The sequence below is a fragment of the Phallusia mammillata genome, chromosome 1, assembly GCF_965637545.1.
Source record: "Phallusia mammillata chromosome 1, kaPhaMamm4.hap1.1, whole genome shotgun sequence".
Lineage (NCBI taxonomy): Eukaryota > Metazoa > Chordata > Ascidiacea > Phlebobranchia > Ascidiidae > Phallusia > Phallusia mammillata.
The window spans coordinates 34,018,192-34,033,238 of NC_137252.1; the positions used below are offsets into that span (position 1 = coordinate 34,018,192).

Consider the following 15,047-nt stretch of genomic DNA (forward strand, 5'->3'; position numbering starts at 1 on the left):
TTTCAGTGGATTTTCGTGGGAATATTCCAGTTTCAAACCGGTTGTGACCGGTTTCTGCCTCCTACCGACCCTCCAAACCGGTTCAAACCGGTTTTTGAAATCGAAAATTTTGACCCGATTTTCGAAAAAACCCTAAGGCTATAGCCTTTCCGTTTTTTCGATATTTGGGGGTCAAAAAATCGAAGAAAAATCCGTTTTTCGCTGGGTTTTCGTGAGAATATTCCAGTTTCAAACCGGTTTTGACCGGTTTCTGCCTCCTACCGACCCTCCAAACCTGTTCAAACCGGTTTTTAAAATCGAAAATTTTGACCCGATTTTCGAAAAAACCCTAAGGCTATAGCCTTTCCGTTTTTTCGATTTTTGGGGGTCAAAAAATCGAAGACAAATCCGGTTTTCAGTGGGTTTTCGTGAGAAGATTCCAGTTTCAAACCGGTTTTAACCGGTTTCTGCCTCCTACCGACCCTCCAAACCGGTTTGAACCGGTTTTTGAAATCGAAAATTTTGACCCGATTTTCGAAAAAACCCTAAGGCTATAGCCTTTCCGTTTTTTCGATATTTGGGGGTCAAAAAATCGAAGAAAAATCCGTTTTTCGCTGGGTTTTCGTGGGAATATTCCAGTTTCAAACCGGTTTTGACCGGTTTCTGCCTCCTACCGACCCTCCAAACCTGTTCAAACCGGTTTTTAAAATCGAAAATTTTGACCCGATTTTCGAAAAAACCCTAAGGCTATAGCCTTTCCGTTTTTTCGATATTTGGGGGTCAAAAAATCGAAGAAAAATCCGGTTTTCAGTGGGTTTTCGTGAGAATATTCCAGTTTCAAACCGGTTTTGACCGGTTTCTGCCTCCTACCGAACCTCCAAACCGGTTCAAACCGGTTTTTGAAATCGAAAATTTTGACCCGATTTTCGAAAAAAACCTAAGGCTATAGCCTTTCCGTTTTTTCGATATTTGGGGGTCAAAAAATCGAAGAAAAATCCGTTTTTCGGTGGGTTTTCGTGAGAATATTCCAGTTTCAAACCGGTTTTGACCGGTTTCTGCCTCCTACCGACCCTCCAAACCGGTTCAAACCGGTTTTTGAAATCGAAAATTTTGACACGATTTTCGAAAAAACCCTAAGGCCATAGCCTTTCCGTTTTTTCGATTTTTGGGGGTCAAAAAATCGAAGAAAAATCCGGTTTAGTGGGTTTTCGTGAGAATATTCCAGTTTCAAACCGGTTTTGACCGGTTTCTGCCTCCTACCGAACCTCCAAACCGGTTCAAACCGGTTTTTGAAATCGAAAATTTTGACCCGATTTTCGAAAAAACCCTAAGGCTATAGCCTTTCCGTTTTTTCGATATTTGGGGGACAAAAAAATCGAAGAAAAATCCGGTTTCAGTGGATTTTCGTGGGAATATTTCAGTTTCAAACCGGTTGTGACCGGTTTCTGCCTCCTACCGACCCTCCAAACCGGTTCAAACCGGTTTTTAAAATCGAAAATTTTGACCCGATTTTCGAAAAAACCCTAGAGCTATAGCCTTTCCGTTTTTTCGATATTTGGGGGTCAAAAAATCGAAGACAAATCCGGTTTTCAGTGGGTTTTCGTGAGAATATTCCAGTTTCAAACCGGTTTTGACCGGTTTCTGCCTCCTACCGACCCTCCAAACCGGTTTGAACCGGTTTTTGAAATCGAAAATTTTGACCCGATTTTCGAAAAAACCCTAAGGCTATAGCCTTTCCGTTTTTTTCGATATTTGGGGGTCAAAAAATCGAAGAAAAATCCAGTTTTCAGTGGGTTTTCGTGGGAATATTCCATTTTCAAACCGGTTGTGACCGGTTTCTGCCTCCTACCGAACCTCCAAACCGGTTCAAACCGGTTTTTGAAATCGAAAATTTTGACCCGAATTTCGATATTTGGGGGTCAAAAAATCGACGAAAATTCCGGTTTTCAGTGGGTTTTCGTGGGAATATTCCAGTTTCAAACCGGTTTTGACCGGTTTCTGCCTCCTACCGACCCTCTAAACCGGTTTAAACCGGTTTTTGAAATCGAAAATTTTGACCCGATTTTCGAAAAAACCCTAAGGCTATAGCCTTTCCGTTTTTTCGATATTTGGGGGTCAAAAAATCGAAGAAAAATCCGTTTTTCGGTGGGTTTTCGTGGGAATATTCCAGTTTCAAACCGGTTTTGACCGGTTTCTGCCTCCTACCGACCCTCCAAACCGGTTCAAACCGGTTTTAAAAATCGAAAATTTTGACCCGATTTTCGAAAAAACCCTAAGGCTATAGCCTTTCCGTTTTTTCGATTTTTGGGGGTCAAAAAATCGAAGAAAAATCCGGTTTTCAGTGGGTTTTTGTCGGAATATTCCAGTTTCAAACCGGTTGTGACCGGTTTCTGCCTCCTACCGACCCTCCAAACCGGTTCAAACCGGTTTTAAAAATCGAAAATTTTGACCCGATTTTCGAAAAAACCCTAAGGCTATAGCCTTTCCGTTTTTTCGATTTTTGGGGGTCAAAAAATCAAAGAAAAATCCGGTTTAGTGGGTTTTCGTGAGAATATTCCAGTTTCAAACCGGTTTTGACCGGTTTCTGCCTCCTACCGAACCTCCAAACCGGTTTAAACCTGTTTTTGAAGTCGAAAATTTTGACCCGATTTTCGAAAAAACCCTAAGGCTATAGCCTTTCCGTTTTTTCGATTTTTGAGGCTCAAAAAATCGAAGAAAAATCCGGTTTTGGGTGGGTTTTCGTGGGAATATTCCATTTTCAAACCAGTTGTGACCGGTTTCTGCCTCCTACCGAACCTCCAAACCGGTTCAAACCGGTTTTAAAAATCGAAAATTTTGACCCGATTTTCGAAAAAAACCTGAGGCTATAGCCTTTCCGTTTTTTCGATATTTGGGGGTCAAAAAATCGAAGAAAAATCCGGTTTTCAGTGGGTTTTCGTGGGAATATTCCAGTTTCAAACCGGTTTTGACCGGTTTCTGCCTCCTACCGACCCTCCAAACCGGTTTTAAAAATCGAAAATTTTGACCCGATTTTCGAAAAAACCCTAAGGCTATAGCCTTTCCGTTTTTTCGATATTTGGGGGTCAAAAAATCGAAGAAAAATCCGGTTTTCGGTGGGTTTTCGTGGGAATATTCCAGTTTCAAACCGGATTTGACCGGTTTCTGCCTCCTACCGACCCTCCAAACCGGTTCAAACCGGTTTTTAAAATCGAAAATTTTGACCCGATTTTCGAAAAAACCCTGAGGCTATATTTTTCGATTTTTGAGGCTTTTTGAGGCTGTAATTAAGAAATCGTGTCAGCGGATTTTATTGTTGTCAAACGGGCCGAAGTCTTTCTCTCGTTCTGATTATCTGTGGGGTTCGGAAAGGGACATAACACTGACAGCGGGTCATTGCCATGCGATATCTTGGTTATATTATCGCCAAAAGAATTTGAAAGCGATGTTTGCAAAAGAAACGTCGGAACCAGAATTGCAAGCGGGCCCGAAATCTAAACCCGAACCCGGCCCTAACCCGAAACGTTTTTGCGAAACCAGGCCCGAAATTTGGATTGACAGGTCTATCCACGAAAGCGTTGCAACAAAGGATGAGAAAGAAAAGAGAGAAAGACAACAAACACAATAAACAATATAGACAATGGGATAAACAACACGTTTTAGAGTAGGGTGGGCATTAGGTCAAAGCCAAAGTTAGCTGAGTGATTTTATTAAAAAAAATGGCGGAAACGGTACGTAAAGTCAGGCCCGTTTTAAGCCCGTTTTCTCACAAATACCTAAGCCCGAACCCGGCCCGAATTGCAAGCCCGGCCCGAATTGCAACTTAAAACAGGACGTATACTGCTGGAGATTACCAACGTCATTGTGTGGCGACGTTTAAGTAACCCTAATCGCTTGAATTGTCTGGGACATTGTTATCAACGTTTGGTTTACATGGTGTTTTGACTTTATTCAAAATGATACTATCTCACAGTACAACTTTCATATAATGCGACAAGTGGTCTTATTAAAAAAATGCAGCCAACTTTGATATAATGCGACAATTTAAATGGTCTCATTTTAAAAAAACTGGTCACTCTACACTGGCACAACATTCTACTTTCAAATGTGTATGACCGAATAATTTTAAAAAATGCGTCGCTAAAAACACAAGAACTTTTTACATAAACCTTGCAAAAATAAATGAAGATAACAGCGGTTCATTTCCATTGCGAATATTCATTGAAACATCGCAGAAATTCGTACTTATATATTAGAATTACATTAGAAAATCACATGTACTTGTTAAACAAGAACTTCTGTGATAACCGCTATATATTTCTGGTATATCATGTATGATTCGGGGATAGCGGTTGGATAAAGTTTGACTGGGGCTTACAAGATCATATTTTTATGAAATGTGGGTAAAGAAAGTGTATTCAATACTACTGCTAGCTAGAAGCTGATTATAACCTGATCAAATCACATACATTTTAAAATGCACAAAAATTAAATCCGGAAGAAACAGGAATAATGTTGGTGCAAAACAAAAAGTTACCTATAAAATGTCGTAAAAACTGCAGAGCTGCTGCTAGCTGTACATTTTGCTTGCCATTCCAATGCAATGGAGTGGATCACTAGAGAAAAATCGTTTCTCACGAAAAATTTTGTTCATTGTTGCGTTTGCCAAGCAATAAAAGGTACCAGTTCAGGGTTGCCAGGTTGACAGGTTTCCGTTCCAGGTAATTACTTTGTGTGGGAATTGTACAAGATCCAATCGCAAGAGCACATTTGTACGATTTAACGCCTTTATCCGGGGTATATATAAAGCCGCACTGGTTCATTTCGACCTCTTCTTTTCCTATACGTTATTGTGCTCTTCAGAAGTAATAAACAAACTAACCGAAGTGCAAGACACTTGTGTGGAGTTTACAGGACTCGGTCGGTTAAGGACGATGGTATATACCCCTTTAATTTGTAGTGACGCGGTTATAACCTTGTGACACATTAGCCACTATTAGCATAAACCGAACACTACACAAGTTCGGTTTTGGCAGAATTGTCGGTCAGTTTGGTTCAAAGCACTTTGGAAAGGGAAACTTTTAACCAGAAGAATAGAAACGTGTAACTCTAGAGAAGAAAAAAAGAATCCTTGTGTTGAACATCACATAAATTATGCCCCCTCGCAAAAAACTGCTGTCCGTGCATTTTTGCACAGTTCCTATAGGCAACTCCGGTAAATTTTCTGTAAAATTCTATATTTACGTTGTAAAATGAAGTTCTAATTCGCCACAAGCGTTTTCGCAAACATCTCGCGTAAATCAGTCAAGCGCTTCGGAACTTAAGAATCTTTACAGACAATGTTAAAAACATATCTTTATTAGAGGTTCCTTCTATATTAAAGGGGAAACTAATTAAATTGTTCAATATTGGTTTTGGATTCAAACAAAAGTTCGGCCGAAATGTTATGGCCTACCGAAACTTCGGTGCATCACAATAACAAAGCATCAAAATCCCAGGAAAGGCTAGCATTTTTGTTGGGGTGCCGGCTTGGTTGGGTATTACACCTTTTATAGGCCTGACGCACGGATGGGCAAACTGATTGTTATGAGGCGTTTAAAAGTTGCACTTTGTGTTTGATACATTTCAAAGCATTTTATACAACCAGAACAGTTTTAGGCTGCACAGCTGTTTTTCTAACTTATCGTTATTATTTTCAAATCATGAATAAAGCTTTGGGTTCTGCGAGTTGGTCTTAGTTCTAAATCAGGCCACTGCACCACGTCGAGGTGCCAACTCTCGCAGTGGGTCTCTCGTTAGGTGGCAGTGTAGAGACCCTCGTCTGGCGCAGAACCAGGCCGAGACGAGGAAGAGACACTGGTCCATTTGCCAAAAAAAAATTCACTGCAAATGGACGCCTAGATCATACCTCTGCACTCACGTGTAAAAATACATTCCAAAGGATTGTGTGATTTTGCTCAATACACATTCCATTACATATTTCCATATTTTTGTTTTTGTCCAAGTTCTGCACAAGAAAGTAGGTTAATTTTAAACAAAGTTTTTTAACATTTACCCTTTCGAAGTTCCATCAACGTATCTTCACAATTTAGGTCGCATCTAAAAAATAAAAATATATTATTAGTTTTGAAGTAAAATAGTCCATTCCGTCTTTTCAAACTTCGTCCAAGCATCTGCAAAACAAAACACAGTGTTAGTTTACCACATAACAATATACAATGCTCAGGTTAAAAACTCATTCCAAAGTCAAGTTTCCGATTCCTTGGTCTTTTGCATGCAGATTCTGCTACTATGACCCTGTACTTGTGAATGCTAGCTTCTGACGATGGCGGCCCGATTTGTCTGACTGCCTTACCACGAAGCAGCTCGCAGTATTCAGTGAACTAAATGTCCTCGCGTTCGCAGCGCCGAAGTTTAAGGAGATAATATAAATCACACCCTCACATTCACAACAATATAGTCTAATTTAGTTAAAAAATAAAAAATACATTTACCAATATGGAAGGAAGATCTAATGCCTATACCGCGCGTCGTAATTATCAACAAACTATTCCTAGAAAGATTTTATACAACATACAAATATTTAAGTAGAGGTTCTAATTTTCCGGTAGTATTTTGAACTACCTCGTTGTTTTGGTTCTAATTTCGAAGTAGTATATTAAACTACTTCTAGGTTCGAAAATAAAGTAGTATATTAAACTACTTATTACCAGCAGTGCATTAAACTGCGTAAATATTGTAACAAGCTTCCTGTGGAAACGAATGGATAGTTATTTTTTAGGTTTACTCAACCAAAGTTGCCACTAAAAGTTAGTCATGGACAACTAAAATTCCACGAAGTAACCACCAATAATTAGGAATGGTCACTGAAAATTACATTTGCTAAACCAAGTTGCCACTAAAAGTAAGTCGTTGACAACTAAAATAAGAAAAGTAACCACCAATATTTAGTTATGGTCACCGAAAATTCCATAAAGTAACCACCAATAGTTAGGTATGGTCACAGAAAAAAGTAACCACCAATAGCTAGGTATGGTCACTGAAAATTCCAAAAGTAACCACCAACATTTAGGTATGGTCACAGAAAATTTCATTTGCTAAACCAAGTTGCCACTAAAAGTAAGTCGTTGACGACTAAAATAAGAAAAGTAACCACCAATATTTAGTTATGGTCACTGAAAATTCCAAAAGTAACCACCAACATTTAGGTATGGTCACAGAAAATTTCATTTGCCAACCATAAGTGCCACTAAAAACTATTCGTGGACAACTTAAGTATCATATCACCACCGATGGTTAGATGTGGTAACAATAAATTATTTTAATCCCCAAAGAAAAACTAGCAATTAAACCTCTTTACAACACGGTTCAATCTAAATTTAACCCCTTGTGTTTTCATTGGTCATCTGGTAAACGATAGGTTGTTCTTCTATCGAATCGTACACGATTGGTTGTTCATCTTCTTCAGTGCGATTTGCACCTAGCGTTATTAGCCTAACTCACAAACATTCCCACACAAACATACTTGTGGAACCGCCATCGTCCTGCGCGCCCCTATAATGCCGCCGCAACTAGATCACAAACAAAAACAAGAAAAAACAGCTTCGGAGCTCGCTAACTATCTGACTTCTCAGCAACATTTAGCCTATGAAAAGTAAAATGTGAGGCTGCCGCGCCTGGCAGTGTAAACTTCACCAAAAGCAAAGTTATGAAACAAACAAAGCTTTTGAATGGGTTTACAAGGCCGAGTCAACAAGGAATGCGAGATTTGGATAGTTATAAACATACAAACACTTAAAATAATACGCTAAACGTATGCAAACCGTTTTCGAAAATAACAAACGAACAAAACCTGTGGAAAAATGTACCTGCAAATAAAAGTACCTGTGGGGAAAAATACACGAGCTGCAAGAACCGCTGGGTGGCAGGATTTGCCACAAGAACAAAGAACATCATGTGCATCTGCATGACATCGCAACCCAGCCGAAGTCCAGGGTCTTCTTATGGAAGAATAAACTGAGGCTGGATCGTTCAGCCAATACAGATGCACGGCACTGAAGGAACAGTGCGACACCAAGCGACATATTCCTAATTTAAATGCGCTCAAGCTTTTGACGACAAGGGGGAAGGCAGGGAAAGGCCACGTATATAAAAGCGACAACAAACAGATGTAGGACACTGACAAACATCATCATCTTCAAAGACGGATAGAAAAAAAACATCATCATCAAAGACGGACCCTCCCGAATTCGGACATGTGTAGGGGGGAATTGAAAACAGCCTTACGGTATTTTTAGCCGGCGTGCTCGCGAACCTTTCCTCTCCACTCTCCAACCGGCCCATTCGTCCGACGGATAGCGAAGTTTACTAGGAACGCCTGCACCGGTACCCATCTCCGGTGGAATTTTGACTCCTGGGGATCAAACTCTGGTGGAATTTGACCCCGGCGGGCCTGGGTGGGTGATGGCGACGTGTTTCTAGCCCTAGGTTTTAACGCTAAATATTAACGAGCCGCGCCTAACTAAACCCGTAACTGAGGGGGAATGCGGCGCGCGAACCCATACAAGACCCATCCTAACTATTCTAACCCTAGTTATCGATGCTACAACTATGTAAACCTATTTGCGACCTAATTTGTAGCACCAAAAAAACAAAAACAACTTGGGCCTCCATCCGCTGGACCAAACAATGACGAATGAAGGCCCAGCGCAAGTTAGCATAGAGTTATGGGCCTAGGTGGAAATCTCGCATTCAATGTTGACTATAACGCAGCAGTCTCTTATGAATAACTGACAGCCCGTATTTTTTGAAGTTGATGATTGGATGCAGGTTCGGGAGGCGAGGTGTCGAATGTGAAAAATCTGAAACAAAGAACCGAAATTAAAACCTATATTCCGCTACTTGGTACATTGTTCCGTGCGAACGTTTGATAGCATAAAGTGTATGCCATAAACCATACACATTTCAGCGCGAATTAACCAAACGTGTAATTATTTACATTTTAGATTGAGGTGTGAGTTCAATTTGACAAGTTTTGTGACCATAAAAGTTGCGGAACGCTTATTTAGGGAAGGTTTTTAATCACAGGCAACACTAGTCTAGCCCGACGGCACATGAAACGAAACAGTTAATGAGTCGGTGCATGTTTAAAATAGGGGTGCACAACCTGCGGCCGTACGGCCACATGCAGCAACAGAGACGAGTTTGTGCGGCCGTGAAGATGGTTATTAAAATATATGTAGATGGTTATTAAAATATAGACTTTTTGTACGCCTGTAGTGTGCAAACAATACGAAAAACAGGTAACAAAGCGCCACAATATAAATAGATCCTGACATCATAATCAGTTAAGACTGATCTCCGCGCTGTGCGGCTCAATTTGTGCATCAAATTCAAAATTTATATGGAGTTTTAGGTGGTACAGTAGATGGCATATATGTGATGCAAACCTGTATATCTGTTGACAAAATAAGGACCTGCGATGCGACCGTCATGTGCAACCCTGGTTTAAAATGACGCATCTCACACTGTTTAATACGGACAAAGCTATAGGCGGTTTATTGTGGGTTTTCAACTTTGCCAAATCAAAGGCAAAAAAAAATTTTTTTTTACCTTGACGTTTGTTGGGAGTTTTCAGTTTCGGCGAAGATCCTTGAATCCATAACTGGAACAAAACCCTCATCGCCTGCATAAGACATATATGTTGTTAACAATAAGTTATTTCAAAACGTAAAGTTTAGTGAATAGAAGTTGCAAAATTTGTCACAGTACGCCAGACCTATTGATGGCGTTATACCGAATCAGCCGGTCACCAAGCACTCACCACCATATGGCAAGGCGTAGGCTGGTCCTGTCGTGGATTCACCCACCGAAGGCTAGATTTTTCTAGCGTACGCCTTGCCATATGGTGGTGAATATATATATATATATATTCGTTTATAATGCTTTTAGTAAAAGTTGCTGTGGTATTTAAATTTACATTGAAATTTAAAGGTCTGTTTTCGGTGAACGGGCTTTGCCGCGCAACGAAATGCTGTTTTGTTACAGCAAGAATAAGTATCTGCGGGCTTCTCTAAAATAACCTAATAAAAAACTAATGAAGATGTTGACGGTTAGGGCTATTAGGGTCGGTGTGGGGGTTTGAAATAACAATAACATTATAATTCAATCAATCTTAGATTTAGATACCCTTTTGGGCCTAATATTCTACAGGCGTTGACATGTGGTACCATACGGTGTTTAGTACCAACCTCATCACGTATAAGAATATTAAGCCAATAAGGGTGTTATTTTTATTGCTTGCCCCGCCAAGACCCTAAAAGCCCTGACCGTCAACAAATTCAAAAGTTCCATTGTAGATTGCCGAGTCTAGAGGAGCCGTTTTACTTACGTTTAGCCTCTTTCATCTTCGTTTAGGAAAAAAAGCGACGTCTCGTCTTGTCACGTGCTTTTTTCAATTCGTATCAACGCAGCAAGCTGAAAAAGAACAAAAGTTTATTTTATGTTGACCATATTTTATCTTATACCATCTAAGACCCCTCAGTGGCCTAAAATAAAGCCAGTACGTCAAAGTATGAAAATGCACAAACCTATTTTGTTGCTAATGCATCGCAAGAGGCTGTTTGGTGCGACTTAGGATTTAAGTTTCCCGTTGATCAGCTTTCGCGAGTCGAGTTTCCGATGAAAACATCCGTTCTAGTAATAGAACACAAAACCTTTAATTAAAACACATTTGCTTTCAAAAGCTTGCATATTCGAACTTATTAGGACCTAAACATGATAAAGGTAATCTTTCGAAATGGAGACGAAAAGCAATTTTCAATGGAATGTTTTTATACGTATCGAAAAAAATCATAACTACTACAAGCTTGTGATACTGTTATTTTTTTTATTAAAGTCATGGATAAAAGTGATGTACGTTTGGAGACACAATATGTACAAATCTCTGTAGCTTAATATATAACATTCAGTTTTTCTGAGCATGTAGCCATTATGCGCAGTAAACAAACGGTAGAACCACTAACGTAAGAACTCACAATAGCCAGGTTTGGGGATTTCTGATAAGTGGCGCAACGGAGCAAAGGCGTTTACAGGGACAATAATTTGCTTGGTCAGCAATTCTTACGTTAGTAACTCTACCTAAACAAACACGGCAAGTTTAACTCACCATTTAAAGTCGGATCATCATCGGATGAGCCGTACGCACGCGAACACGTTCCCATAGCAACGTTTGATGACGTCACTGAAGTTGTGCATCTGTCTGTAAATGATAAAGCAGGATTAAATAAAACGCATGCCCTTTGTTCTTAACATGTAGGCCTAACACATAATACTTACATCTGAGTAGATAGCACAATGTCCAATGCACAGGGCGGTAACAATCAATATTGCAAACACAGAAATATTTCAATGTGAAGTGCACTGGGTTAAAGTCCAGCCGTCGCTGGGTTATGAAACGCAATTTTATAACATAACATGCAAATTTACACTTTTGAGGGAGTGTTATAGTCAGCTGTCGCTGCGTTTTGAAAACTATTGCCAACCGTCGCTGGCCAAAAAGGGACATGTTTATAAAACAACAAAATATATGCATTTAAATACGCAATTTTAAACATTGTTAGTATTACATGCATTTGGGATTTTTTTTATCGTCAGCAAACGCTGCGTTTTAAACATTTGCCAGTTGTCACCGGGTTTTAAAAGGGACATTTACACAATCAAGGAGTGTGTTATAAAACACAACATTGCAACATGCATTTTTTGGAAGCCACAACTTACGCATTTTTAAGGCCTGTCACTTTATCGTAAGCGGTCGCTGCGTTTGAAAAATGTACATCTTTTCAATGTAACAAAACTGCAATCTTAATAATTTTAGTCACAATAATATTGTTCAGAAAAGAAAATTCAATTTTAAACAGAACATACCAGTTGCCAATGTGCTATATAGACAATCAAAAAAAGAAATTATTTCACTACATAACAAAAAGCAAACTTGCAATAAAGAAAACAAGTACTGCCAATATTCTCTTCTAGCTGAAATATCACAAGCTGCGCCACAAAACTTAGAAAAAACTATAAGCTTTTCAAACCAAAAATAATTTCGCCTGCACTTGCTTGGAGTAAATGTTTCGCTTTAAAACCATCTGTGTTCTTACTTTCTTAACTGAGCACTTACAGAGAAGCTTTGTAGAATACTGCTCGAATTACAAGACTGTGCACAGCCTTGCAATACGAAAGCGCAGCAGCAACTTTGAACAGCCAGGTGTTGGGGGTTGGGGGCATTTGCGCAAGTTAACGTGCAGAGGGGAATTGCCAACCGCTGAAATCAGGAACTGGGTTCGGCGATTGACAATTTTCACGCAACACCAAAATCAATCAACGTCACAAACTGCTCAGTATTCATAAAAAATCCCTGTTGGTGCAAATATGCTGCTTTACCACTAAAGTAATATGGTTTTCTACTAAAACTATACTGTTTTACCACTAGGTTGTAATCTATGCAGGACCTGACAGTAAATGAAGACTCACTTCTTATGCTGCAAAACTGAAGACAAAATGCTTAGAATTAACAAAACGCAGCTGCGTACAACGAACGCAAATTGTCGCGCAGAATGTCCAAGTCCATTGCGTATGATGGTAATACGCGTTACCATATACATAATGTCTGTGTATAGCAGTATTTTGAAATGATGACCTTGAGCCATCTAAATATTGTCAGTGTGCAAGTGGCAATTTCGTTTCCACTTTTACTTGTCCAAGTCCATAGTATACATGTGGCAACCCTTTGAAATGTCCAGCAAATCCAAGTCCATCATGTCAAAGGCGTATGTGGTCCATAGTGAATTGGGATGATGATATGACAGGCGAATTGAAGGCAGGTTTTGATACTTTGTTGTCGATGAGATTATTCTGTTGACAAAGTGGCAAGTTAGACTTTGTATGTTTTGTGTTAAAGAACCATGAAAGCCATACTTTACAACAGAGGGCGGCAAACCTTGCAAGTTTGCGAAGCCATTTTCATTATGACAAACAAGTAAATTGGTACCCGGAATTCTAAAGGTTGCCGAACCCTGCTTTATACCAGCTAATGTACGTTTACTACGGTTTACATATCCTTTACGTCAGTGGTCGGGAACCGCCGGTACGTTGCGGGGCCGTATACTTTTTCAGCTTTAATGCTTTGAATCAGTTTGCCCATGTATGATAAACTAATTTAGGCGTTTCATTGCTGAATATTTGTTCTTATTTTGTAGGCCGGTCCGCGATAAAATTTTAGTTTCAAAAACGGTCCGCATTAAAAAAAGGTTGCCGACCTCTGCATTACGTCATCATTTGTAAATTCGGCTTTGTCAAAACACACAGTTACACAAAAATACTAAAATATAAAAATACTCTGTGCACCATTATCACACTGGACGCTGTTTTAGATTTAAATAGAGCTCTACAATGTGTCCCTGTACAGCCATAGCGCGAAAAGGAGTTGTTAAGAAACCTGGAGACTTGAGTAACACAAGTAGGCCAAAACACCAATGGCCCACAACAGAGACACGCACAAATTTTGCAATCCACCTGGTACTCGAAATACCAAGCAATCAGCGCTTATGTGATTGGCCTAATTTGTCACGTGACTGCCATGCGCATACCAAGCATTGTTACGTCCCTTGTGCAACACGTGAAATAGTGCCAAAATTGCGCAAGGCTTGGTGGGGCTTAACGGGCGCTATTAGGGCAAGACGTCCAGGAAATTTCGAACTGTTTAATTAATTTTTAACAATTATTGTTCTCGGCAATGTAAAAAAGAGCAAATAACACTTTTAACTGCCACTAAGTGTTTTAATTTAATACTTTATGTAATAGCATTGTAAAAAGGAGCGTTCATTTTGACAAACACAACTCATAAAATTACCATTAAGTATTAACTTAAACATGTATAATTTACGCCAACAAACGCATAACTAATGAACATGTTACAAAGACACGAAACTCACCTCAAAACGTAGTTGCCAGTTCGGAGCAATGGGGAAAATGGCCGCCATTTCGTTGATGTAATGGCACTGCGTACTTGTATTTCAGTTTCTTTACCCTAATCGAACAATAGATTGTTATAGTTTGATTGCAACAACTATATATTCGTACAACTTGGATACTTTAAATTTACACTAGTGAGGACATTTAAAACGAAAAGACATAATTTTCAAACATGTGTTTATTAAATAGACTTTTTATTAGATTAAACCGTCAAAATTAGTTGAAGCGTATCGTTTTGTTTGCTAAACATTGTAGACATAAAAAAGTCTACTTACTTTACATTGAATGTGAGTGCTTGTTAGGCAAATGTCTTGGATTGTAGGTCAAGTACAGAATCAACATTAAGCAGCCTTAAATCAGCAGCATTCTAACCAACTGGCACCAGCAGAACCTAAAACAATTCAATAACTGTCAATCAGGAGTTGGCTTTCGTGTGCCACCAGCAGCATTCAACACCGCCGGACACAAAAAAGCGAGTTATCAGCAAAAGCGCCGATCGCCTAAAACAGCGCCGATCAGAAGCTGCTTGAACAACCTTATGGCATTGTTATGTCACAGAGCAATTATACCAAAAGAACTTGACTATTGTTAAACAGTAATTTGTCAAACTAACTTGTAGAATACTAAAAACGTTACCCACAAAAAGTTTACAAACCATCAGGCAGCAATTTAAATTTAACTCAGTAACTAGGCATTTTAATTGAAAGTTTAAAAGCAAATGAAAACTGAACATGTTGTATTCAAGTTATTATGAGATGGGTTCGTTTTAACACAACATAAAGTGGCAATTAACCTTTAACTGATCATTACCATTTCAAGTAGTTTGCCATTTTTTGCAAAATAGGTTAACTATATTTTTGATGTTAATAATGAAATAACAAAAACAGCTATTCTAGACATTAATACATATAATTACACTCTATTGCTGCATTTACAAAAAGTAATTCTTAAACGCGTTCCGTTGCGAAAGTAAACCTTACCTTTTCACCGTTTTCCGCCCAGCATCTTGCATGACGTTAACGACAGCGCATCAAGGTTGAGAA

General features: G+C 39.2%; 2 long non-coding RNA genes across 2 annotated transcripts; both read right to left on the reverse strand.

Moving 5' to 3' along the window:
* Positions 1-8,601: 8,601 nt before the first annotated feature.
* Positions 8,602-10,657, reverse strand: LOC145209560 (uncharacterized). The gene is made up of 4 exons (XR_013855120.1): positions 10,566-10,657; positions 10,367-10,452; positions 9,589-9,661; positions 8,602-8,837 (listed from the first exon to the last, which is right to left on the reverse strand). It is a non-coding gene; the product is annotated as an uncharacterized LOC145209560 (long non-coding RNA).
* Positions 10,658-12,208: 1,551 nt separating this feature from the next.
* Positions 12,209-15,037, reverse strand: LOC145237403 (uncharacterized). Its single transcript, XR_013861992.1, has 4 exons — positions 14,985-15,037; positions 14,280-14,395; positions 13,965-14,059; positions 12,209-12,885 (listed from the first exon to the last, which is right to left on the reverse strand). It is a non-coding gene; the product is annotated as an uncharacterized LOC145237403 (long non-coding RNA).
* Positions 15,038-15,047: the final 10 nt, after the last annotated feature.